Raw genomic sequence first — 27,395 nt, forward strand, 5'->3', positions numbered from 1 at the left:
TGATACTAATTTAACTTCAGTAGCTTACAAAAATGACATTCCTATACAACTGCATTCTTTTCTCTTTTATGTGTTTGCTATTATAAATTACATCTTTATACATTACTCCCCCAGGATTGTGTTCCACGACACCTAGTAGATACCTGAAACTGTGAATATTACCAAACCCTATGTATGTTTCTCTTTATATACATACCTGTGATTTAGGTACAGTAAGAGATTAGCAATAACTAATAAATAACACAGTTATAAAGGTATTCTATAATAAAAGTTTAGATGAATGTTCGGTTTTACATCTGGATGTCCCCCTCAAAGCTTCACATACTCATAGGTGGGGCTTTTTCCAAACTGATTGGGCCATGAGGGCTGTTACGGTTAAATATGCTGTTAGGAGATGGGGCCAAAGAGATGTAAGTATAGCTTGTGGCACGACTAGACAGAATGTATCCCTGCCCCTTCCTGTCTTCACTCTCTGCTTCCTGGCTGCCATGATATGAGCAGGTTTTCCCTTGCTGTGGTGGTCTGCCGTGTCATGCTGCTTTGGATCCAGCCAACTGTAGACTCAAAACGTAAGCCAGAGTTAACCTCTTCTTTAAGTTGTGGATGCTGGGTGTTGGGTCTCATCCATGGGAAAGTGACTAAGACAGGGTGGTCTGTCTCAAATTACTATCTTGTTTTATTCACTCTTTGAGTGATGATATGAAGTAGTACAAAGCCTATATGATGAGGTAGAGTGAACACTGTAGGCATCACTGTGGTCATTATTAAGTGATTAAGAGATACAGTATATACACTGTGGATACGCTGAGGAAGGGGTTCCCTCATGTCCTGGGTGAGATGGTCTGAAGTTTTATTACAATTTATAATACAAGTAGCTGGGATTATAGATGTGCACCACCATGTCCAACAAACATTCTGAGAAGTATGTAAGAAAAGAAAAAGTCTGGCACCATGGCCACGCAGGTTAACCCCAACACTAGGAAGACTGAGGCAGAACTGTAAGTGAGGCCAACCTTGTCACCTTAGCAAGATCCTGTCCAAAATAAAATTACAGAGGGCTGGGAATGTGACTCAGTGGTAGATCACTTCCCTAGCATGGTCAAGACCCTAGATTTAATTCCCAGCACTGGAAAAAAAAAACCTTTAAACTGAAATGTTTTCACACTTAAAAAGTTATTTGATTTTTATTTAGGTAATATATTCATGAAATCAAAACTGAAATGTTACAAGATTCTCTAGTGAAAATCTTTCTACCTCTTTCCCACATGTTTTTCTTTTTCTTAGTAGGGATGTTTTTATTGTTGAGTCTTCCTATCTATGAAGATAGTTTATCACTATTTTTTTCTTAGATCTTTGATGTTTTCCTCAGTTGTCTAGTTTTCAGTGTGCAAGGCCTATATATGTTTTGTTAGTTTTGTACATGTGTATTTTGTGGGATGTTTTTGTATTTTAATTTTCAGTATTGTCGTCCCCCCCCCGTACATGGAAGTGGAGTTGATTTTTGTGTGGAGTAACCTTACTGGATTCACGTATTAGTTCTAAAAACAGCTTTGGTTTTTTGCTTTAGAGAGATTATTTGGGGTTTTCTATGTAGATAATCATGTTGTCAACAAATCCTGGCATTTTAATTTCTTCCTTTCAAATATGTATGTCTTTTATTTCTTTTTCTTTCCTTACTCAGTAGCAAGAACTCCCAGCACTGTGTTGCATAAATACAGCGGTAGCATTCTTGTCCTTTTTCCCCAGTGGAAACAAATACCAATCATTCTTTTATGGTTAAGTATATGTTAACTGTAGGTTTACTGCAATTGCAACTTGTCATTATTTCTTTTTTTTTTTTGAGAGTTTTAGAAGCTATAAGTAGATGCTAGGTTTTATCAGATGGCTTTTTGCATTAGGTGATACATTTTTTTTAAAATCTCTTAATACCATGTGTTACATTGATTAGTTTTAGAATATTGAGCCAGACTTAAAGTGCTTTGTCATGGTGAATAATTCTTTTAGTATATTGCTGTATTCTATTTCCTGATATCTGCTGAGGTTTCTATACATATAATAATATATGAGATTGGTCTGTAGTTTCCTTTGTTGTGTGGTCTTTAGCTTCATATAGTGAATTTGAAACTGTTTCTTTCAATTCTATTTGTACAAAAGATTGTGGAATGTTGGTGTTAATTCCCTTTTTTAAAATTAGGTAGTATTTTCCATTGAAATTATCTAGACCTGGAAAGTTCTTTTTTGGGTGTTCTAAATTACAAATCCACCTTATTTAATCCATGTAGGACTACCCTCACCTTCATAGTGGGTGAGTTGCAGTTGTCCTCCCTTCTTTCCGTGAGTTCATTCCTTCTAAGGCATCAAATTTACATGTGTAGAGTTGTTCAGAATATTCTGGTATTATACTTTTGTAGGTGTAGGCTCTGTAGTGATATTCCTGTTAATTACTGATTTATTCTTGGTATTAATTAACAAGAATATCACATAAAATCACTAATTTTAAATGTGTTTTAAAATATATGTATCTATATCAATTTACAACAGTGAAACTACAACCCTTATCAAGCAATTGAACAAAAATCTTACATATGAATGCCACAGACTCTTAAATATGAAATTTCTTTGTAACATCCTTATTTCTTCCTAATGAAATGTTACTTTCCATTTCTGTGACCTAAAATTTTTTATTACCTTCAAATCTTTGTTTTAGGTAAACACAAGTATCTCTGATCAGAGATTGATTTATTTTTGTATGGTTTTGATCTTATGAACTGGGAATTTAACCAGTTTATAATTCATGTCAGTCTATCAGTATCTTTTACGCAAAGTTTAATGCTTCCTTGATACTTTTCTTTTTCTTTTTCTTAGTTTTCCACTTATTTTCAAATCCAGAACTTGGAATGTATATAATCCATTTTTGTTTAAAACTCAGTGACAAATTCACTTATACATATATTTGCTTTCCCTTATTTTCTCCTTTTTCCCATACCAGTTTCTCTTTCCTTTTGAGCAGGTTTTTCCCCTTTCACAATATCTATTGTACATTTTGGATTTTATTTACTCTTTCAGCTTCTCACACTAGGGAGACAATATGATGTTTACATGTGTGAGACTGATTTGTTTCACTTATAAATATAGTCTTGAGTTGCATCCATTTACCTGTAAAAGTCTCCAGTTTGTCTTTCTTTATGACTGAGTAGTATTCCATTGTATAAAAAGACCATCTTTTTTATTCATTCCTTAGTTGATGGGCATTTGGGTTTGCTTCTAAGCTCTTTACAAATTGTGCTGCTATAAACATGCATGCGCATATATTCCTGTGGTACAGTATTTTCATTTCTTCTGGGAAGCTACCCAGCAGGGGATAGTTGGGTCAAATGGGATCTCTAATTTTAGTTTTTTGAGGATTCTCCACACTGAGTTCTTCAGTGGTTGCAACAGTCTACACTCCCACCAACAGTGGAGAAGGATTTTTTTTCCCCACAGCCCCTCCAGCATTTGTTACTGGTTAATTTCTTGACAGCCATTCTCTCTGGGGTGAGATGGAAAATCAGTGTTGTTTTAATTTATATCTCTCAGATGACCAGTAATGTTGAACATTTTTTCATATATTTATTTGCTGTTTCTATTTCTTCATCCGAGAAGTGTGTGTTCAGCTCAGATGCCCATTTTTGGATTGGGTCGCTAAATTTGGGAAGTCTGATTTTTTGAGCTCTTTCTATGTTCCCGATAGTAATCTTTTGTCTGAGGATGAGCTGGCAAACATTTTTTTCTCACATTGTGGGTTGTCTCTTCATTCTTGGTGATTTCTTTTGCTGTGCAAAAGCATTTTGATAAGATGAGATCCTAGTTGTTGATTCTTTGTGATTCTTCCTGTGTGATCAGGGTTTTATCCATGAAGTCTTTGCCCACACCAATCTCTTCAAAAGTTCTACCTATTCTATCTTCCAGCAGATTAAATGTTTCTATTTTAATATTTAGATCTTTGATCCATTCTGAATTTAGTTTAGTGCGTGGTGAAAAATATGGGTCCAATTTTAGTCTTCAGCATGTGCAGAACCAGTTTTTCCAGCACTGTTTATCAAGGAGGCCGTCTTTCTTCCAGGGTATGTGTTTGGCAATTTTGTGAAAGATAAAGTGGCTGAGTATGTCTAGAGTTGTTTCTGCATCTTCTAATCTGTTCCACTGAGCCTCAGTGTTGTTGTTGTTGTTGTTTGCTTTTTTTTCCAGTAGTACCCCACTGTTTTGTTGGTTTTTTGGGGGGGAATTGTGATGCCTCCTGTGTTCTCTGTCGCTCAGAACTGTCTTTGCTATTCTAGGTCTCTTCTGGTTCCAAATGAATGTTGTTTTTCTAATTCTATAAGATGTTAGAATTTTGTAATTGTGTAAGATATTGGAATTTTGATCAGAGTTGCATTACATATGTGTAACAGTTTTAGAAGTATGGCTATTTTCACACATTGGTTCTTCCTATCCAAGAGCAGGGGCTATTTTTCCATTTTCTGATATCCTCTTCCATTTCCTTTTTCAGAGTACTGTAGTTTTCAGTATAGAGCTGTTTTACATCCTTCGTTAGATTGACTCCTAGGTATTTCCTTTAGGGGCGGGGGAATGCTATTGTGAAAGGTGTTTCTCTAATTTCTTTCTCAGTGAGTTTTTTATTCATGTAGAGGAAGCTATTGATTTTTGAGTGCTGACTTTGTATCCAACTACATTACTAAATTTGCTTAAGTCTTGCAGTCTTTTAGTGGAGTTTTTGGGGTCTTCTATGTAAAGTATCATTTCATCCACAAATAATTTTAACTTCTTCCTTTCCTATTCATATTCTTTTTATTTCTTTCTCTGGCTAAATTTTCGAGGACTATGTTGGGATAAGCATGGAGACAAGGGGCATTCTTGTCTTGTTCCTGATTTTAGAGTGAAATCTTTCAGTTTTTGTCCATTTAGTATGATGTTGGCTATTGGTTTATCAGATGGCTTTTAACAGATTGAGATAAAGACCATCTATTCTAATTTTCTGTGGGGTTTTCTTTTGATCATGAATGGGTGCTGGCCTTTGTCAAAAGCTTTTTCTGCATGTATTGAGATGATGATATGATTTTTATCCTTGGCTCTGTGAATATGCTGTATTGATTTACATCTGTTGGGCATACATATGTCCCTGCATCCCTGGGAGGAATTGGTCATGGTGTATAATCTTTTTGATATGCTGCATTCTGTTTGCCATTATTTTACAGAGGACTTTTCCATCTGCGTTCATTAGTGAGATTGGTCTGTAGTTGTCTCTTAGTTGAGTCCTTCTCTGGTTTTGGTATCAGCATAATGCTTGCTTCCAGGAATGAACTGAGGAGTATTGCTTCCCTTTCCATTTCATTAAAGAGTCTGAGAAGTAGTGATATTAGGTCTTCTCTAAATTTCTTTGTAGAATTTGGCAGTGAATCTTTCAGGGCCTGGGCTTTTCTTTGTTGGTAGGTTTTGAATCATATCTTTGATTTCATTGATAACGGTCTATATAGGGTTTTCGTATCTTCTTAATTCAGTGTTGGTGATTTATATGTATCTAAGAATCTGTTTTTTCTGCATTTTACATCTTACTAGAATACAAGTTCTCAAAGTAGGTATAGGTCATCTTCTGTATTTCTGCAGGGTCCATTGTGATTTTGCCCTTTTTATTCCTAATTGTGTGAATTTTAGTTTGTCTTTTTTTTTTTTTTTTTTTTTTTGAAAAGGTTGGCTAAGGTTTTATTTTAAAGAACCAACTCCTTGATTCATTATATTGTTTTCTTATTCTGCAATGCATTCACTTCTCGTTAGTATTTCTAACATACCTACCCTCTCCAAGCAGTTTTGGAAATTTTCTCCTTATACTATCAGTATTAACATTATGAACTTGTTAGTTTGTTGTTGTTGTTTTTATAAAGGAAGTAAAACTATAATATTTTCCAATTCTGTCAGATTAACATTTAGAATATCTTTTCTGTAATTCTCTTGAACACAGTAACAAATCATTTTTATCGAACATACATTTTGTTTATCAGCATGAATGTTTATAATATTACCTGGGAAACATAAAATAGTATTTGCCCAATACATTGAGTATTTGGCATGTACTTTTGATAGTTTTTTTTTTTTTTTGCTGCTGCTGCTGCTCATAACACAACTTTATTGACAAAATAGTAGTTTTAGACTAAGAAATATAAAACAATACAAAGAGTATATCTTAATAATATACAATGACTTTATACTGTCAGTATATGTAAAGTAAAAAAAAAAAAAACTCAATCAAGGGAGCAAGATAAAATCAACAAATGTTTTGTGTAAGCTCTGATACTCACTTGGTATCCTTAAAATGTCCCAGTCTGAACCCAATATCAATGACTATTAATAATCTGTGATACTTATTACACAATAACAGCTGAAAAGAACTCTTTGCCGTGTAATCACAGTGAAAACCAAAAAATTTAAAAAGTACATTGTTCCCAAGTAGAAACTACAAATTCACGTCAGTGTTGTTTAGGACAGAAATTAGAGTTTGGTTAATGCTTTCAGGACTTTAATTCTTACCACCAGATCATTATGATTTGCTGATGCCCTGATTTTGTTGATGTGTACTCCAGATTCTTTAAATAAAAAAATTAAAAAAACATAAACCTGCTAAATTGTTCCCTGGATGATGCAAGCCCTTTACTTTTTATGTTGTTATTTATATTCTTAAAAAGGGTAAGGCTATTAAGAAGCGTCTATCCTATTGGGGAGGGGGCAGACTGGGGATTGAACTCACGATCTAGCGCTTGCCAGGCAGGCGCTTATGCCACTGAGCCCTATCCCTACATCCAGTCCTTTATTGAAGAGAAAAATCAGCTGTGACGGTACTTTACAACTGACCAACTCTTTTTGTCATGGCTGGGTTTTCAGTAAAGTTTATAATTGGTTTTATAATCTGTGTCTTGGTAAAGTGATTTCTCAGGAATAGTAAAGCAAAAACATCCAGCATCCAGAAAAGAATGCGAAAGCGATTATTGGTAATGATTGGTCACAGTCATGTTGGTTAACAGCGTAGTTCAGCCATCTGCATAGCAGGATCCAAGCAGCAGATCATGGTGACATCACACACTTACTTGACATATGTCTCAATCTCGCCCGGACTTTCAGCATTCACAACTCATGTTATTAAGGGCATTGTAAATCTTTTCCCTAATAATGAGGTCTTCCGTGTTTATCAGTTTTGCAGTAAGTGGCTCACCGTGCAATTCACATATGGCATTCTGATTAAATGAATATGCTGTATTGTTACCCAGAGTGATCAACACTACTTCTTGAAAAAAAGGATCATTTATTCTCTTCAGGATGTTACAGACTTTTTGAAGATCAGGAGTAGTTAGAATATCATCAGTTTTACAGGGAAAGCCGAATTTGCCCTTGCAGACAGGCCACATTGTAGGCGGAGTCTTGGTGCACCTATACATACCCTATATATAACAATTTTAGACTTGATGTTCTTAACTAGTTTTAACCATCACATCTTTCCTGCAGTTTTCTCCTTGTCCTTTTTTTTCTGTTGGCTGTAGTAAATCATTCAGCAAAATTTGCAGAAAAGGTTCTTGGTTGATACACTTAATTCCTTAGTATCTGAAAATGTCTTCCAGTTGCCTTCAAGTGCAAATACTAACTTGGCAGGGTACATAATTCTTGGTTCAAAATTATTTTCCCATAAAGTTCTATAGATGTTGTTCTCTTGTCTTCTGCCATTAAAAATTGCAAGAGAAAAATCTGAGGTCAGTCTGATTGTTGCCCCTTTTTGAGTAACCTGCTTACTTTGTCTGGATACTTGTGAAATTTTCTCTTCATTTTTGAAATTTAACAAAGGTGACAAGGATATGTGTAGGTACTGCTTTCTTACTGAATTCTGAAGGTACTATGTGAGCCTCCTTCCTTTGCTGGCCTACTTCATTCTTCAACTCCGAAGGTTTTCTGCTGCTAGTTCCTTATTGTTTCAGCATCGTTTGCTTTGTTCTCTGTTCTTTGTTCCCGGTATTCTGGTCACACATAGGACAGGCCTGAGTCCTGGACAGGCCCTCTACATCTCTCTGTTTCTTCTCTTGGTTTCTTTGGCCATTTCCTTGGCATCGTGTGAGAATTTCTCTTTATTTTGCACTTACTTCAGCAGTTGTATTTTGTGACCAACCCTACTTACGTGCTTTCTTTAAATGAAAGGCCATCATCTCTTCCCTGTGGTCACAAATCACCTATTTTGTAACTAAGTCTACATGGGTGGTGAACTCTCTCATAAGACTTCAATACTTTCAGTATTTTCTAGGTGATCACTACAGACAAGTATATCCATATCAGGAGGAGACATTTTTTCAATTTCTTAGCTCTCTTCCTTTGTTCTGAATTGCAGTTTTAGGACATTTTCAAGGGTTGTTCGTAGAAGTCCAAAAACAGTCTTCCCAGGCACCAAAGTTGAACAGATCTCTTTGTGTTTAGACCATTTATGTGATACTTAGGAGTGTATATCCTCAGCTTTAAAAAAATTTTTTTTAAGTATTTTGTTTTACTCTAAAGGAAAATCTTGCTAAGTTGCCCAACTTGGCCTCAAACTTGCTACCTTTCTACTTCAGCTTCCTGAGTAGCTGGAATTTTAGGAATATGCCAATACTGTATGCCCAGTAACTTAGGCCATTTATTTGCAGTGCAGATATTGACATGCTTTATAGCTCCAGTTAACTATTCTTTTCTGCTTACTCTGCTTTTGATTTACTTGTTTTTGTGTTACCGTGGGTAATTTAAATTTTTAGAATTCCATTTTATTTGGAGTGAGTTTATTTTAAAATGTTTTAAAGTTATCTCTGTATACAGCTTTCTTCAGTAGCTACTGTAACACCGTGTGTGCGTTACTTATTAGTGTATTGGCATCATCATTGGGTCATTTCCATTCTGTTGGAATATGTCCATTGGCCATTCTTTTAGGGTAGGAATGCTGGCAATTCATAGTTTTGTTTCATCTGAGGATGTCTTGACTTCCTCATTCCAGAAGGATGTGTTTTCTGGGTATAAATTCTGGGTCAGTGACTCTTTCAGCACCTAAAGAAGATTGTGCCCCTTCCTTTGAACCTGTTTTTTGATGAGAAGTATGGTGCCATTCTGATAGTTTTTCTTCTATTTTTATCTAGCTGCATTCCAGTCTCTTTCAAAATTTTACCATGTATTCACATATTTTTGTGAAAGAAATTTTTTTCTACATGAAGTTGTGTTATGTTGGTTTAAAAGTAGAAACAACACAAAATTTTAGTGAGGCTATTTCATAATAATTGCTGCTTTTTAGATAGCAGTGATAATTATACTTAATTCTTCACAGCAGCTATATAAACGCTTAGAAGGAAAATGTCCAGTGAAGGCAAACTGTATTTACATTACCCCCAAACCTTCCCTCCTTCCTTGTTCTAAGCCAGGAAACTTTGTGTACTAAAATTCTACTAGAAAAGGTAAATTTCCACTTGATTGGCTGTATTTGAATTTTGCAGGCAGCCATCTCAGCTGTAATACATGTTCAGTAAACCTTCAGAACCCGAGTGCAATGGATTCATCTTTTACCTAATTATAGACTTTCCGTGTTACATTCACATCTTACCTGAGGTCTTAACCTTTTCAGGCTGGAAAATGTACAAGTAGCTAGAAATATTTTCAGGGCTGTTTATAAGCCAGTTCTGGTTGACTTTTGCTTTTATTTGGAGTACGGTCTGCTTAATGAGATTCCTTTGTTAGCAGCCTTGAAGTTGCCAAGATGAATAACTTAATACTCTTATTGATACTGTATTAGTAATTTTAGTATATGGAGTGAGTTTTAACTTTTGGAATGATTATTAGCGTGTTCAACTATTTTGACAATTCATTTTATTGTTCTATCAGTAAGTGACCTCAAGTTTTTCATGCAGTCACCATTGTGGGGGAAAAAAATCATACATGAGCCAAAACATTCCCTCTGTGGTTTCTTAGAATTGCAGTGTATACTGCTTTTTAGCAACTCATAGTGCTGAGCTATTTTAGTCTTAGTTCTTTTGTTATAGCAAAAGTATAAGCTTATTACATTTTAAAAAGTACATTTCAAATGGCCAGTTATATCATTAATATGCTGATTATCTGAGCATAATGGTTTCATAGCTTCCTTAAGGAAAAAAGAGCTTCAAAAATTGAGACTTTCTTTGTGATTTGCGACAATGTTTCCTTTTAGTAGTAATAAGCATTCAATGTTTTAAAAATATTTAAAATTAACATCTTTTCTTTGCCTGCTGTAGCCTACCAGTCTTACTCCCCAAAATTTATATGACCTATTTTTTCCATTTTTCTTCTCAATGATGAGACTCTCTCCACCTTTTAAAGAGTGGAGTGGTTCTTTTTAAATTAAAAAATTAAAACCCAGTGTACAGATACATCACAAAAATAGATTTTGTTTGTTTGGTTGGTTTTTTGTTTTGTTTTGCTTTGTAATTTGGACTCAGGTAATCATAGAAAAGAATCAGCTCTGTCTCCTTACCTGGTGATACTCAGAGTTCTGCTGTGGTACTGGTAATTAAAATCAACAAATTATTCCGAAATTTGTTGAGCATTTTCTGAATGTTTTAAGACATATTGCTTGTTTATTTTCTGTTTTTTTAGGTTTGTTTTTTAAAATATTCTTATATACTATTGCTAATGTTGTTTTGTCAGAAGTTTCAATATTTGGAAAAAATTTTACTGTTTTTGTTTCTAAGTAAATATAATTTACACCAGGCTTAGGATGGGTGCCCAGGATGCTTTCAGGATGTATATAATGCTACATATAAAGTTTATTTTCTATATTTATTATCTAATTGCTCCATTATTGATTTAGACATACTGATGAAACTAATTTTGAGCCAGGGATATAGCTCAGTGGCACAGCACCTGCCTGGCAAGTGTGAGGTCCTGAATTCAGTTCCTGGTACAAAGCAAACACACAAACAAAAAGATAAAACAAAAACCTTGAAACTATTTTATATATTCTTCGTATCTAATCTTCATTTATTTTTGTGTATGTATTTAAGGTCTATAAAATTATTATATAGACACTTGGTAAAATAAGTACTGTAGTCAAGCAGATTACATAGCTGTCATCTCATTTACTTTTTTTTTTTTGTAGTAAGAGCCCCTAAAAACTAGTTTCTAGACACATTTTTGGTTCAACGATATAATATTATTAACTGTAGTCCTCGTTTTGTACGTTAGGTCCCTTGATTCATCCCACTTAACTGCAGGTTTGTACCCTGTTCCCTGCATCTCCCATCTCTTCTCCCTTTACCCTTCATAACTACTGTTCCACTCTGTTTCTCTGTTTGACAAATTTTGGATTTCACATATACTTGATATCATGTAATTCTGGTTTTTTGGTCTTCCTTTGCTGTGGTTTATTTTGCTTAGTATATATAATGTTCTTCAGGTTCACCCATGTTGCTATAATGACAGTGTCTCACTTTTTAAGGCTGAATGATATTCCATCATTTCTGTATACTGTGTGTAGATTTTTTCTTTATCCACTCAGCCATCAGTGGATGCTTAACAGTCTTTCATATTTTACCTGTTGTCAGCAGTTTTGCAATGAGGGTAGGAACAGATAATCTCAGATCTGCTTTTGAATTCAATCATGATTTGCTCTTTTAGTTAAAATTCATGTATGGAGAAAGTCCAGCCTCATGCAAATTGATATTTGAAAAAAAGAAAAAGTATTAACTTACCCATTTTCTCAGATACTAATATTTTTCTTTGATATCTTACCTCGCAAATGTAAGTTTCTTAAAGATTAAATGCAGTGTGGTATCTAAACCCATAACAGTTTTAGTTTCTTGCAGTTAAAATAGCAGTGTATCCTCATAAAGGGGCTGGAAGGAGCCCTTTCCCTGTCTAGTTTTGTTAAAATTTTTATCATTACATGTTTGCGATTATATTCGGCATGGCGAGTTGGATACATAATAAGTAACACATCTTACTTTTTTGTACTTCCCCCTCCTATTTCTTTAGCTCTTTCCAATTTGCAAAACTTCTTATCTCTCTGGAAAAGCTTTCTCATTGGCTTTCTGTAATTACCACTGAGAAGCCGAGTCCTTGGCTGACCTGGCTCCCTGCACCTCTCCGACCTCCTCCGGCTTTCTGCTGACTCAGCTGTAGTCCTACTGCCCCACCTTGTTACTTGTTCCTCTAGGCAGTGTGTCTCTAGACGTTTGTGCTCATTGTACCTGATTTTTATTTATTTAATTTTACTTTAATTATTATTATTATTTTTTGCAGTTCTGTGAATCTAGTCCAGAGCTTTTTATCTACTAGGCGCACACTCTTCCACTGAGCTATATTTACCCTCAGCCCCCTCCGACTTTTTAATAAATTAGTTATCGTGTTAAATGATCTTAATTTAGTAAAAACCTATCAACAGAATATACGTCTGTTTTCAAATGTGAAAGGAATCCCTGAATAGAACTGCTTACACTTGGCAGTGGCATTGCAGAAGAATCATAGTCATCACCATAGTGTGAGACTCTGACCCTGTCCAGTCTCAGTGGAAACGCACGTCATTTGGATTGCCAGTACTTTGCTAGAGTGCACAAATATGCCTCCCCACTTCATTAATCAGTTTGCTACTGTAGTTTACTAAGAGCTAGCCACATGAATGATCATGGATTTTGGAAAAATAATAGAAATAGAAAATAGTTATTTTTAAGTTGAGCAGCTTTGATGTAAACCTAGGTGACTGAAACAGTTACAAATTAGGAGCAGTCAGTATTTTTCTTCAAATTACATTCTCATTGCTTAATATACTTTAATAGCTTTCTCGTAAAATTATAAACTATGATATTTTCAGGAAATCTCATTTTTAATATTTCACTAAATTTACCACCTTTTTGAGTGCCAGACCATGGATACAGAGGTTTAAAATATGCACATTGTATTTTAGCTTAGCAGCATAAATGCCTGCTTTGCAAGTGCACAGTGTGAGTTTGATCCCCAGTACAAAAAAAAAAAAAAATTAATGACATGCTCAGCTAGCCACTTTTATTTTTTTTAAAGAGTAACATTTTATCAAAGAAGTGATACTACCTCATAAAAGTTCTGAGGTTAATGTTTTATATCCCTTTAATACTAAAAAGTAAGATTTCTTTTGTCTTTTTGAGACAGGGTTTCATGTGCAGTTCAGACTTAGCCCAGGCTGGCCTTGAATTTGAAGCAATCCTTCTGCCTCAGCCTCCTGAGTGCTGGGATTACAGGCATGTGCTACCACACCTGGCTGTCATTTCAACTCAAGTTTTAATTTGAGGATTTGAATGGTATGAAGTTTCTCTCTTGAATGCTTTTTTTTCTTTGTTGGCACCGGAGGATGAACTCCCAACCTTGTGTCTACCAGGCAGGCACTTGTGCCACTAAGCTAAATCCCCGGCCCTTTGAGTTACTGTAAAAGAGATTTTATTTCAAATTTTCTGTCCTTTCTATAGAAGCATATTTTGATTGTTTAAAAAATGTATTTCACTTTAAAAAGTGATTTCTTTGTGTCAGTTGATATGTAAGGTATACATATATATATATGCATGTATCTATTTATAAATATTGGGATATAAATAAAATGTGAATTTATGTGAAAACACAGAAAGGCAGTGTTGTAGAAAACATCCAGCTTTTGAAAGGAAGAGTTCTGCTAGTCAAAGCTGAAGTGTCATAAAGTATTAGAGGTTTTACTGTAACCTGTGAAAAGTTACAAGTCAGGGAACCCAGCTGCACATGGCAGAGTGTAAAGATAAAAGGAAAAGTGTATGTGAGATCACTGGTTCCCAGCCAGCTGCAGTGCTGACCTCCCAGGCACATCCGGCAGCGTCTGGAGGAATTTCTGTTGTCATAACTAGTGGGAAGGCGCTGATGGCATCTAGTTAGCGCTGTATCCACCAGTGCACAGGACAGCTCCCCACGCAAGGAAGTTATTTTAGTCAAATTGTAGTAGTGCTGATGTTACAAACGCTGCTTCACATCTAGGCTGGCTGGCCCAAAACGAAGGAGGAAGAATGACAAACCATTTTAAGTTGGAAACACAGAAATAGGAACAGAAAGATACTTGCTTTTTGATTTGCAGAAGAAAAGATAAGTTGATTGTTTAAATTCGTTTCATATTGGCCTCTTCCACCCTCTAATTTTTCATAAATGCAGTTTTATATGGTGAGACAGAGATGATATTCAGTATATTTAATGACTTAGGTATCAGCAGTCAGGTCTGAACAGGCACCTCACTTTGTCAGGCGTTAACCCTTTAGTTAATGGGAAACAGGGAGATTCCAGTATTTCTGGTTAAGAGCCTGGTTAGCTGGGAGTCTGTCAGGAGAGGAGATGTTTGCAGTCTTTGAGCAACAAAGGCTCAAAATCAGACCTGATACTTCATTCTCAGGCTAGTTCTGCAAAGCACATGTAGTTAACCTTCATACAGAAGAAAAACTGAGTATTTACCAGATAGGAAAATGGTAGAAAAATTTCACACTTATTGGTAATAGTTTAAAAATAGGTTTACTTGTAGAAGGACCTATGTAGTTTTTAGTGTCTGAAAGGAAGTTTTGAAGGTGTATGAGGAGTTTTGAGATTAATGGCAATGGTTTTGTAGTGTCTAGTTTCATATCAAACTTTTACATTTCTTTTAATTTCTTAACATTTGAGTTGACTTTAATTATAAATCTGTTTTATGTGTGTTGGTTCTTACTCATTTAAATCAGCCAACTGAAATGCTACTAAGTAGTCACAATTTCAAAATTAACAGGTGATAAGACAAAGCCTCTTATTTGAAAGTTGACATAGAAAATGAAATAATGTGATTTCTATTTATAGGAGTAAATGGAGTAAAGAAAACAAACTAGATTGAATAAAGAGGTTCTAAGAGACAGAGGAAGCTGTTGTAAAAATAGTGAAGGAGGTGACGTTTAAGAGATCAGAATGTTCAGAAGGAGCGATCCTTGGAAAGATCTGATGAGAGTATCCTAGAAGTGAAACGCGCAGCATGTACAAGAAACATCCAAACACAATGTAACTAGAGGATGCAGAAGATTGATAAAGGTTTGGAGATAGAGTGGTCATGTTGGGCTTTAACAGGCCTAGTGATGGAAAACCGTTAGAGAATTTTAAGTAGAGACATAATAAAATTTAAGTTTAAAATTTTTAATTTATTGTTTTAGAGACAAGAGGTAATATAGTAGTAATACGCTTCTAGTAGATACACGGTACTTGTCATGTATCGAGGTGGTCAGAATCGGGATACCTTTTGGGGTGAAACAAGTAAAATGGTTGAGCGTGTGGGGATGAATGAAAAGAGAAACAAAGTTGCTCTGGTTTTGGCCTGTGCTAAATGGAGGTGCCATTTAGAGTTGAAGTTGGAGTAGGGCCCAAGAGTTCAGTTTCATTGTGGTGCTAGGAGTGAAGACCCTGGAGTGGACTTACTGATTAGAGACTGGGTTATCTGCATTCAAGGCAGAATGGCAGATATGCTTTAAAAAAAAAAAACAAAGGAGGGGACATCAGTAGACGGCTGCTAAAGGCATGAACTGGGTCACGCAGGGAGGAGTTCACTATATGAAGAAAAGGTTGAGTTTTGGAGAGCCCCAGCACTTTATAGAGAGAGCTAGAGGGGGAACGCAGAGGATCCACTGAAGTGGATAGTCAGCCAAATCTGGACTACCTAAGGAGACTTTACCTTTTTTTATTTTAAGGGAAGAAAGAAGGAAAGACAAAGAGGAAGGAAGAATAACAAAAGGAAGGAAGGGAAGCAGAAAAGTCTACTATGATGTGCTGCCAGGTGGACAGGGCAGGGGTGACCATGGCGGACCTGGATGAAGAGTCCCGCGGTGGTGGAAAGAAAGTGACCGTGCAGAGCTCTTTGAGGAGTCTGTCTCTGAAAGGCAAAGAAAGTAAATGTGCGATTGGGGTGCTTGAGGACAAGCAAACCTGCTTTTGTTGTTTTGAATGTTTTTACGTACTAATGGGAATGATCCAGTTGTTACTAAGTTCAGGTTTTGGTTTTTTGGGGGAGGGAATTGTTGTTCTTGTGTTGTTGTTGTTCATGAATGAAGTGAGGATTTCTTGAGGTAAAACAATAGAAAAGAGGACTCAGATGGAATTAAGGATCTTATAAAAGGGATTACTTAGACTCATGGGCACATTGAACTCCTCACTTAGATTCACAGGTGAAATATCAAAAAAAAAAAAAGTTGAATACATGCAACATTGTAATTTCATTCATGTATTCAAAGTGCAGTACTTGAGCTCCTCCTCAAGGATTGAGAGTTTGAATAACAAAGGTAAGATGTAGTCCCTGTCCTCGAGGAGCTAAAACATCAAGCAAAATAGACAGATTCCTCCCTTGCTGCCCGGAGCAGGAGTGTATTCTTCGGACAGGCGGCATCAGCTTGCCACCTAGGAGCTACTGAGTTCCAATCTGTTTTAAACAAAACTTCTGGGTGATTTATATATGTGTTAAAATTTGAGAAGCTTTGATATACACACTTAAGCAAAATAAGATGTCACAAGCAGTATAGATTCTTGTAAACAAAATAGTGTAAGAGCTTCCTTAGTTCTCCACACCTCTAAAAGAAGAAGAATGGTCACAGAGAAAAAGTTACATTAAACATTCCCCTAGACTGGCATATTAAGGAGTGCTTGATTATAAGAACTGATGGAAGTAAACTAGCCCCAGGCCCTTCCTTTCCTTTTAAAAATGTATTATTTGCTGTTTGGTAGTCTGCATCTACCATTCTGCAGCTTTTGTAAATAGATTATTTCAGTGAACAGAATGAGACTCAGATCACATAAAAGAAAGGAAAACAGGAAGCTTGGATTATATCAGTTGGTTGCAACTTAACTATTTACTAGTGCCATATGGAGACACAGTGGCATTTATTCTTTGGGTTATAATCCAGTCCTAGTAATTTTGGTGTTTAGATTGTCACAGCTTTGGTCATTAGGAGTTCTTTTAGATTGGCTCCTGTTAGAAACTACTTTTAGAGTTAATTTTTTCTTCCCTGTAGTGAAGGCTGCTTAATATCCTATCACTGTTTTATGAAAAACGTTTTCTAGATCAGTCACCTATATCACTTATGTAAGTTGTTCGTTTTTTAAAAAAAAGTATTTAGTATCACTAATCATTAGGGAAATGAAAATGAAAATCACAGTGAGATACCACTTCATATCTTTTAGGGTGGTTATTATTAAAAAACAAAGTAACAGGCACTGTCATGGATGCAGAAGAATTAGGGTTCTGCTGGTGGAAATGTCACATGGTACAGTCTTAGTGAAAAACAATATAACGGTTCCTCCAAAACCTAAATGTAGAATTGCCGTATCATCGATGTGTAGCTATCCCACTTCTAACTACGGGTTCCCATGAGAACTGAAAGCAGGGACCTGAACAGATATTTGTACAATGTTTATAGCAGTGCTGTTTACAGTAGCCACAAGGTAGAAACAGCCCACGTGTACATTGTTAATGAGTGGATGAAGAGAATGTAGCATACATCTATATAGGAATGCTTAAAACTTTTTATTAGTACATGTTTGTAATACATAATGATTACATCATCTGGAGAGTTGGTACATTTACATAATGCATCTTAATTCTTTTTCATCCCCTCTCTTCTCTGCTCCTCTCTTAGTGGAACATTATTCAGCACAGTAGATGTGCAGTACTTAATGCCACGAAATTGTAAACTTAAAAATGATTAAATGGTACATTTTGCATTGTGTATATTTCAGCAAAATTGAAAGAAAAGTATTCTCCATCCCAGGCATACTAAATCAGAATCTCTTGCAATGGAGCCCAGAAGGCTGCTTTTTTTATTTTTTAAATTACTTTTCAGGTAACTGTATGCATGGTTAGATTAAGAACCACTGACATTTGGCATCACGTAACACAAAATGGGATAGACTGATTTTATTTGTATGTCTTTAAAGAGTCAGATTAATGAGTTAAAATGCATTCATCATTTAGAAAATATTATTGGTACATTTTAGATACATATAATGAGGACATTCATCATAGTGAGTTTGCACCTGTACAGGATGTATCTTGCCGCTTTTTTCCAGTTCCCTTCTCCTCACTCCAACCCCTCTTCCCCACCTTACTTACAAAAGCTGTTTCCATTTTTTCCCTCTAGTCTTTTTCTTTGTCTCTTCTTTCTTTCCCTCCTCCCCCTCCCTTGTTTTTCTTCTCATTTGAACATTTTCTTTCCATGTCCTAATATCTTCTATACATTTTTCTTGATTTACACTTTTGGTTTCTCACAACAGAGAAACCATCTAATATTTGAACATGTGTGTCTAATTTATTTCACCCAAGACTATGTGGTCTCAGTGCACCCCGTTAGCTAGAAATGTCTCAACTTAACCTTTTAAAATCCAGTCTTCATCTAGGTTTTTTAATGTTTAGTTTGTGCCACACTTCATGTGGCAACTGAATAATAACTGCCAGTAATTATTTAGCATCCTACCATTTAAAGCACTTTTTTTAAAAAAAGAAAAATCAAACATTTGCTGGGTTTCTTCCCTCAAAACATATTTTCATGTATATCATTTCATTGGATCACCATGGATCCTCTGGAGATGGATGGTGGTGTCATTGGCATTTTCCAGTGAAAAACTTGAGAGTTAGGAGATATAATGACTTACCTAAGGTTGTTCAGGTAATTTTAGACTTCCAGGATACACTTTTGAAGTGCAACTCCTATTATTTCCTTCTTAGCAGCCTCTCAGAAAAAACAGCAGGCGTTATTCAGTCTATTATAAATATGCCACACACAAATCAGTGTCAGTTATCAGAAAAACCTGAAGCATAGTTATTCTGTGGTATTGTTTTTTTCTTTTTCTTGTGTTGAAATTACCTCTGTATCCAGCTGTTTGCTAATGGCACCCTCTTACGAATGTGGCTGTTGAAGGCTTCCTTTTGAAGAATGTGTTTGTGACAGTTGTTACATTCCCTCGTTTCCTGGGGATATCCACCTGTGTCTTAGTAAGGCATACAGATGTAGGGGAGAAGCCAGGAGCTTCGCAGACTTCAGCAGGCTCCTTGAAAGTTTGAAAGCATGGACCCGGCTACTGTAAGTTTCATTAGTAATGAGGAATGTTCATGGCGCACTATCCGTGACAGAAACAAACCAAGCAAGTCACCATGGGCATATTTTGGGGAAAAAAAAGAGACTTCCTGAATAAGAGCCTTGCCTAGTCCTTCAGGAAGAATTCCACAAGACACCATTGTCATCACAGGAGGCGATAGCTCCGTGCATCTTTCAGAATCTTCCAGTGGGAAAACACACGGAAGTGGAAGACAGTGATACTGCTGACACTGACTCTATATGCCTCTAAGTTAATATGGATATTTGTGCCTTAATTTTAAACAAAAAAGTTAGAATAAATTTAGGTAAGTGACCCAGGATATGGATATAAAGAAATGATATTTTTGTATAGCTTATAATAGGTTTGTATTATAAGGTAAGTACTATTAATATAAAGGCAAAAAGTTTTTAAAATTTATAAAGTCCAAAATTGCTGGGCATGGTGGTGCATACACCTATAATCGCAGCATTTGGGAGGCTGAGGCAGGAGGATCCCCATGAGTTTGAGGCCTTCCTGGGCTACATAGTGATTTCAAGGCCAACCTGAATAACAGAGTAATACCCTGTCTCAAAAAACAACAAAACAAAACAAATTAGAAAATTACACAAGGTTCACTTTTATTGAAGAAAGAGAAATAATGTTTATTGTAGTCTAAGTGTATAATGTTTACAAAATGTACATTAGCATACAATCCTGTCCTGCTAGGTCTTCACATTCACGCAGCACTCACTGATACCAGAGTGTCTCTGGTCCTTGTAAGCTGCATACAAGTGTACCACTTTTTTTTATCTTTTATGTCTTTAAAAATTTTTGGTTTATTAGTTACATGCATGCAGAACATAATGATTACATTCCTTGTGGGAGGCTGGTATATGTACATAATACATCGTAATTCCTTTTCCCTTTTTTTTCCCCCTCCATCCATCCCGTGAACCCCTTCCCTTTCTTTGGTACAGATTTGCAGTACATAATGTTTAGATTCCTTGTGTGGAGCTGGCACATGTACATAACACAGTCCAATTCTCTTTTTCAAAAACTCCTTTCTTTTCCCTCCTCTACCCTTTTTAAACTGTATCTTTTCAGTGTTTAGATATCTAATGTTTAGATACATAAATATTTAACCACTGTGTTAGCCTATAATGTTTAGATAATAAATAATGTATCTTATGTTCAACTTTTAGATACAAAAATGTTTAGATACATGAATGCTTAGATACATGAATGTTTATATACATGAACACTCAACCAGTGTGTTAGCCTGTAATAATGAGCTTTGCTGCCAGTAAAATATTCTTTGTTGAGAGGCAATAAATTATAGTTTGGTTATTTTGAGACAGAGTCTCACTATATAGCCCAGGTTGGCCTTGAACTCCCCATGATCCTCCTGTCTCAGCCTCCCAAGTGCTAGGTGTGTGCCACCATGTCCAGCTACAGTTTGATTTTAGCAAGCTATTTGTAGGAAAAGTTTATACTTCTTGTATGCCTAAATGCCAGGACCAAGTTTATGGTTTTATCAATTTATTTCACCCAATACTAAGTATCCAAATTGAAAATACCATTTTTATTACTTTTAAAAGTTATACTATTTGTATTTTATAATTAATCAACATTGACTATTCTTTGTAGTCATTTTCTAAGGCATTTCATTTTTTAATGCAATAATTATGTTTTCAACTTTTTTGTAAGATATCTTCCTTCCATTGAAGAATTTAAAACTTTCCAAATCTAAAAAAGTAGTATTTTTAACCATATGATATGCATTCGTTTTCTTTTTTAAATTTTATTTTTATATTATTATTATTTTGGGATACTGAAGATTGAACACAGGACTTTTGGACTGAGCTGCATCCCTAGCCCTTTACGATTTTTTTAAAAAACATCTTTATTTTGCGATAGGGTCTAAGTCACTAAGTTGTCCTGGCTGGGCTTGAACTTGTGATCATCCTATGTCATCAGCCTCACACACTGCTAGGCTGCAGGCATATCTGCCATGCCCAGCTTTTTTTTTTTTTAATTAAAAGATTGTTTTCTTATGATACTGGGGTTTGAACCTAGGAGTTATTAATGCTAGGCAAGCACTCTATTACTCAGCTACATCTCCAGCCTTTTTTATCTTTTATTTTGAAAGAGAGTCTCCCTAAGTTAACTCAGGTTGGCCTCAAACTTTCTATCCTCTTGCCTCAGCCTCTTGCATAACCTGGATTATAGTTAGAGTCTACCATACCCAGAACCCATGATATTCTCTTAACTTTTTATTTTACTTATTTATTTTGGTACTAGGGATCAAACTCACGACTTCATGCTTGCCAGGCAGGCACTTATGCCACTGAGCTAAATCCTCAGCCCCAATATTCTCTTAACTTTTTAAAATCTTGAAGTAATATGTTGTCAACAGTGCATGTAACTCATATGTTTGGTTTTAAGAATAATGAAATGAACGTCTGCAAACCTAATACGGGTCAAGAGATTCCATCTCCTAGTGCTTTCACATTTATGTAAGGCACTCTTACATTGGTGTCCCACCAGACTCCCTATAATAGTTATCTGAACCTATTTCCTGCCACCTCTTCAGTACCTTCTTTTCCACTTCCCCGTGGTTTTTTGCTTCTTACAGAGCTTTCAGCATCATTCCAAGTAGTTTTGCTTGCTTCAACCTTGTCTGTTTTTACCTTTTGTACTGATTGTGGTGACATGTAACTGTGTGCTTCATGTCTGCACTGTTTAACTTCAACAAACACATCTGATTATGTCCATGCCTTGTGTGTTATGGTTTGTGTCTAGATGTCTTCTTAGAGCCTCATGTGAGCACGGGCTTTTTAAGAGTGTCTGAATCTAGAGTTGTGATGCTGCGATTAAGGGTGTGTGATCAGTTCATTGGTTGGTGTGGGACCACCCTAATCCCCGAAGGCTAGACGGAGAGTAAAAAGGACAGAATGACAGTGACGGTCGTCCGGTTGTTGATTGTACTGTCTTCTGCCCACCATGAACTGTTCTCTTCTACAAAGCCAGCCTGTACAAACCTCTACAAACCATAAACTAAGTAAACTTTTCCTGCCTTAACTTTGGACATCAAGTTTTGTCTCAGCAAGAAAAATAACTAAGACATCTTGCTTTAAGCCCTCCTATTATTTCCATCTTCCCAGATTACTTCCCGCTCTTAGTTTGATGCATGAGTCTAGCCTGTCCGGTCTTTCAGCTTTCCCCACATGTACTTGTTGGTTCAACTAATAGTTCTCTCAACACATCAGAATGTTTTTGGCCTCTTTTTTGTATGTTAACCCTTTGGGTACACATGCTCCAGCCTTATATGCTGTTACCACGCCTTCTTAATGCTTTATGGCCTGCCTGAAGTAGATCCTTCTCGTAAGGAATTCGGACACTGCCTATCCACTCCCATCATTTGGCGTTCATCACTGGACCGTGTTACTCCATTTCACAAGACTGCGCTGTACTTAACTGTATACATGTCTTGGTTCTGAATGAACCGAACTTTTTGAGGACAGAGGCATTCCTTATTCATCTCTGTGTCCCCAGCAAGTAATAGGACCTCAGGGGAAAAGGAAATTGTCAGATTGATAGGCTGAAGGGCTAATGCGTGGGACCAAAAAATGAGAAAAGAACTTTATTTAAGAGAAAGGTATAAGTTCTTTAATTTGTATCTTTTTTAAAAATGAATTTTAAACTTTAGCATATAGAGAAATAAACATCTAAAACATCAGTAACTAAATAGTGAAAAATAAGTTTTTGCGAACTCCAATTTCATTTCAAATTCTTCCATTATATTTATAAATAAAAGCAGCAGAATGAGGCTTAAGACCTGACAGGATACAATGTAAAAGCCTTTCTGATTTTCCAGAGAACCATTAGCTGGAAAGGCATTAAAGATTCATCTGAACTTGACAGTGTTTTTTGGCAGTTTACCCAAGGGGTTCCTGAAAACACTTGGAAGACTTGAGTATCAGACAGCTAGGAATTGAAACAGACTGAATTCCTTTGCTTTTTGATTCTACAAAATGAAGCAATAATAGCCAATAAAGTTACTTCAGAATCTGTTAGGAATTACTAGAGACAAGAACTGTCAAGATGGATGCCAATTAGAACTAAGTTTAGGAAAAGTTTAAAATTCAGAAGGTGGCACCTTTAATTGAATGTAATTATTAAATTTTAAAAGAATTACTATCAGCATATAAAATTCTATTTCATGGCTCTTGTTCTTCAGTGAAGTATTTGAATTTTTTATACATTAGTATAGCTAAAGAAGTACATGAAGTTTTCTGTATCGATAAATATGTTTTAAAAACAACATTTAAGGGAAAAACTACATCTAGTTTAATCCTAATTGCTTATAAGTATATACACACACTCATTCAATAAGTATCAGTTGTAGCTGGCTTCCAGAGGCTGTCATAACATTTGGCAAGGTAACTTATTCTGCATAGTCTTGGACAGTTTTGATCATGTGATCTGCTAAATGTTTTTGAATACCATTTTTGATATAGAGCAATTTAGCTATAACCATCTCATGAGAGCACAATGTTTTTATTTTCTCTGTGTGTAGCTATAACACTACTGTTTGTTCCTTAAATATGTTAGCAGCATCTTGCTTGAGATAGTAGATTAAGTCCACTGTGGTCATATATACCTGTGATCCCAGATCTCTAGGAGACTGAGACAGGAGGATTACAAGTGAGCCCAGTAGGGCAATTTGATGACTTAGCAAGACTTTTGATGACTTTTTTAAAATAAAAAAATATAAAAGAGATGTAGCTCAGTGCAAAGCCCTGAGTTCGATCCTCAGTATACTCCCCCAAAGTATTTTTTAGGGAATTGATACTCTGCATGACTTTTAAACATGGACCATTGCCTGTATTTTTTAGACAGAGGTTTTAAAATGTTTTTAAGGAAGTAAAACAACTTATTGGTCTCAGAACAATTTTGTGATCCTTAGTTGACAGATTTAATATATAATAAAGGTCCAGGAACTTAGGACAACAGTTGGCCAGGTATATTATTTTCTGTTTAAGGAAACTAATTCTTTGATTTATTTGGCTAATAACCTGTGTTGGGCTTTTTAATACCCATCAGTACATAAGACTGTTTAAACTTGAGTTCCTCAAACTTTGTTTTTTACTTGCCAAACTTAATCAGCATTTAAATTACATGTGCTAGAATTGCTAGCAGTATTGTGACCATTGATCCTGATACATCAGCTTCACTAGATTCAGGAACTACTAGCAGATTAATAAAGCAGGCTCCTGGGTATGTCTGGGTGGGTCAGCCTTGAGAACTATGTGTGGTCTCTCGCCCGTTGCTCTCTGGCACTTTCCCCTGCTGTATTCCCCCGGCTACCCTCAACGAGGCAGTTTTGCTTCACCACTTCCTGCTCTCGGATGGAGCCAGCTGACTATGGACTGAACTCTTCCCCAATGACCTAAATCACATCTTTCCTTTTTGAAAGTTGTGCCAGGTCGGGGCTGGGGACTTAGCTCAGCGGCATAAGCGCCTCTTGAGTTCGATCCCTGGTACCGGTTTAAAAAAAAAAAAAAAGTTGTGCCAGGTATTATGTCCTAGCAACAAGAAAGCCACTAATATAAATATCAAGTTGTCATTTTTAACTGCTGCATTTCATTGCTGTAGTTGTATAAAATGTCTTTGATTCTGCATAATAAGCATATGTGTTCTGCTTTTGTATGTATAATGGTTTCTGATATAAGAGTTTATGCTCCTGAAACTTTACTGCTCCCCTAACTTTATTGCTCCTCACCTCCACAACAGAGGTTTTGAGTATTTCCTCAATGTCAAGGGTTTGGAGTAAAAAGAAGAAAATGATTCTATACACAGATAGGTCTTGCACAGTTGAAGTATCACTGTACAATAAAGGAAATAGACAAGGAACGCATAATTATAATTCAGTGTGATAAGCCCAGTAATAAAAGTGTGGTTTTGTTAATTCCTAGTATAGGAATTAGCATAGTGCAGAGTACAAGACCCATATAGGCAGTTACTATGTTCAATTTGTCCCTGTGTAGCCGGCACCTAACAGAGGGTCTAGTATTTAATAGGTCAGTACTAATCATTTAAATGAGTGAAGTTAATTCTGCCTTAGATAAGAAGCAAAGAACTCTTCCTAAAATGAGGTAAAATCTGGGTTGTAAAAGTCAGAAAGGTAAATGAAAAATTAAGAGAATGAATGACAGACATGGAGAGCTGTGTGAGTGAAGCTCTACATCATGGTTCAGCAACTATGCATATTTCAGACTGCTTCAGCTTAAGGTGCAAATTAAAGAGTGACCTAAGATGGCTCCGTGTTAGTGAGACATTTGTAATCAATGATCATTTTACCTTTTCATATTGAAAGACTCATAGAACTGTATTTGCTTTTATGATCTATTGATATTTATTACAGTGTGAAAACATTTCTAGCCAAGTTTTTATTTAGAAGCCCACTGATAAATAAGATACAGGCAAGAGACACCTTCTGTCTTGTCCTTGTAGACTGATAGGTCTACTAGGATACTCACCAGATTCCTCCAGGTTTGATAGTGAAGGTTTTACTGGAAAGAGCTCTAGCCTAGACCCCAGCAGGCCCAGGTTCAATATTTAGCAGTAGGATTATTGGTATCTTCTTTATTTCATCTGCTAAATAGAGGGTCTGAGTTAAATAATCTTTGAAGTCCTTTTTATTCTAAAAATACTATCTTACAAATCTGTAGCTATAGTTTATGAAATGGTGGGGTGTTGGACAGGAATGTTGCCCCCATTACAGTGGCATTTTTAGGCCATTTTAGTGATGCTAAGGACAATATTTGTGTGTATGTATAATGTGTGTGTTCATTTGAAAAATATTCGGTACCTTGTGTGGTAGCTTTTCCTGTTTAACTTTTGTAAGTTTTTCTTTTTAATGTTAAATTTATGTTGGTAGAATATCTGAAAATATCACAAATTTTGAATTATGGGTCTTGGTGAGAGAAATTGTAACAGTGTACATGGTGATCTCAGTTAATGAAATACAGTAGGCCAGTCCACCATGAATGCCCTTGGCTGATACGTATCATACACTGTCATCTATTAAGTGTTACACCACCTTTTGGAGAGTAGAACATGTCTAAAACATGGATTATTTATCTTGAGGAACTGCTTTTTCTTGCCATTTATTTTGTGAGGAAGTTCTGGGCCATAGTAATAAAAGGATACAAGTAAAGATTGTTGTATTGGTTATTAAAATACAAGCTTTATACAGGCCAGTAGCTTGAAGTGCCTCTAAAATGGACAAGGAAAAAGAAGGTAAAGATTATTAAATGAGGTGGGCCAGCCAGATCCTGGACCAGGAAGGAAGCTAAAGCCCCACCTGTGAGCCAGCTGGCGAGCTGGCTGGGGAGGGGAAACCCTCAGCAGCCTTCCTCCCCCAGCAACTTGTTGATTTGGAGGAACTGTATTGTTTGATTGACTTTGCAAGCTAAAGCCTGGTAGTCTGAGCAACTATTTAAAGGACAACAACATGCAATATAGTAACTATTGTAGATTTCCTACTGTCTTATCATTGTTCTGATGCATTTTATTGTTTTATTCCCTTTAAAATTAAAAAAAGATTAAATGACTTTTAAAGTACAAGGGGAGTGTGTGTGTGTGTGTGTGTGTGTGTGTGTGTGTGTCTGTGTGTGTGTGTGTCTCTGTGTGTGTGTGTCTCTGTGTGTGTGTGTTTCTATTTCTCTGTGTGTTTGTTTCTGCAGTTCTGAACCCTGGGTCTCATACACCCTATGCAAGCTTCCTAATTTGTGTCATTTGATACAGGATGGCTTTGTGTTCACAGATACTAACCAAGTTTGTATCGTGTACCTGAAGAGTGTTAAATGGTAGAGATACATTAGTGAACACAACAAGATATATGCACTCCTGGATTTTATCATTTAGTAGGAAACATAAGCATTGTCCAAGGTCAATTTTGCCCAGGCAGAATGCTGAATAACTGTTCTAACTGGTTCCTAGCCAGGAACACATAGACTGCATCTTTTATCATGTCAGCTTCTCCCTGTTCCCACTGCTGCATTTTATTGGAACCATGGAGTAAGAAAAAATATTGAAATTATACACTTAAGTCACTGAGTCTCCAAACCATCAGGATCTCCAAAGTATATGCGTACAGTGTGTATGGTTGGGGAGAAAAGGTTGAGAACTCCTGACTCTGGGTCAGTAACATTCAACCTGAATTTGTAAGATGGACCACATTCTCTAAAACAAACCCACATTTTAATTTACTTTGCCTT

At 36.1% G+C, this 27,395-nt stretch overlaps 1 protein-coding gene and 1 pseudogene across 2 annotated transcripts in view; one reads left to right on the forward strand and one right to left on the reverse strand.

Moving 5' to 3' along the window:
* Sos1 (SOS Ras/Rac guanine nucleotide exchange factor 1) overlaps positions 1–27,395 on the forward strand; it is a 109,288-nt gene that overhangs the window by 14,472 nt on the left and 67,421 nt on the right. The gene's annotated exons all lie outside the window — the stretch shown is intronic.
* On the reverse strand, positions 6,481–7,651 carry LOC106028300 (armadillo repeat-containing X-linked protein 1-like; annotated as a pseudogene).

The sequence above is a fragment of the Cavia porcellus genome, unplaced genomic scaffold (genome assembly GCF_034190915.1).
Source record: "Cavia porcellus strain 051 isolate PalLab524CR breed Dunkin Hartley unplaced genomic scaffold, mCavPor4.1 scaffold_1, whole genome shotgun sequence".
Classification (NCBI taxonomy): domain Eukaryota; kingdom Metazoa; phylum Chordata; class Mammalia; order Rodentia; family Caviidae; genus Cavia; species Cavia porcellus.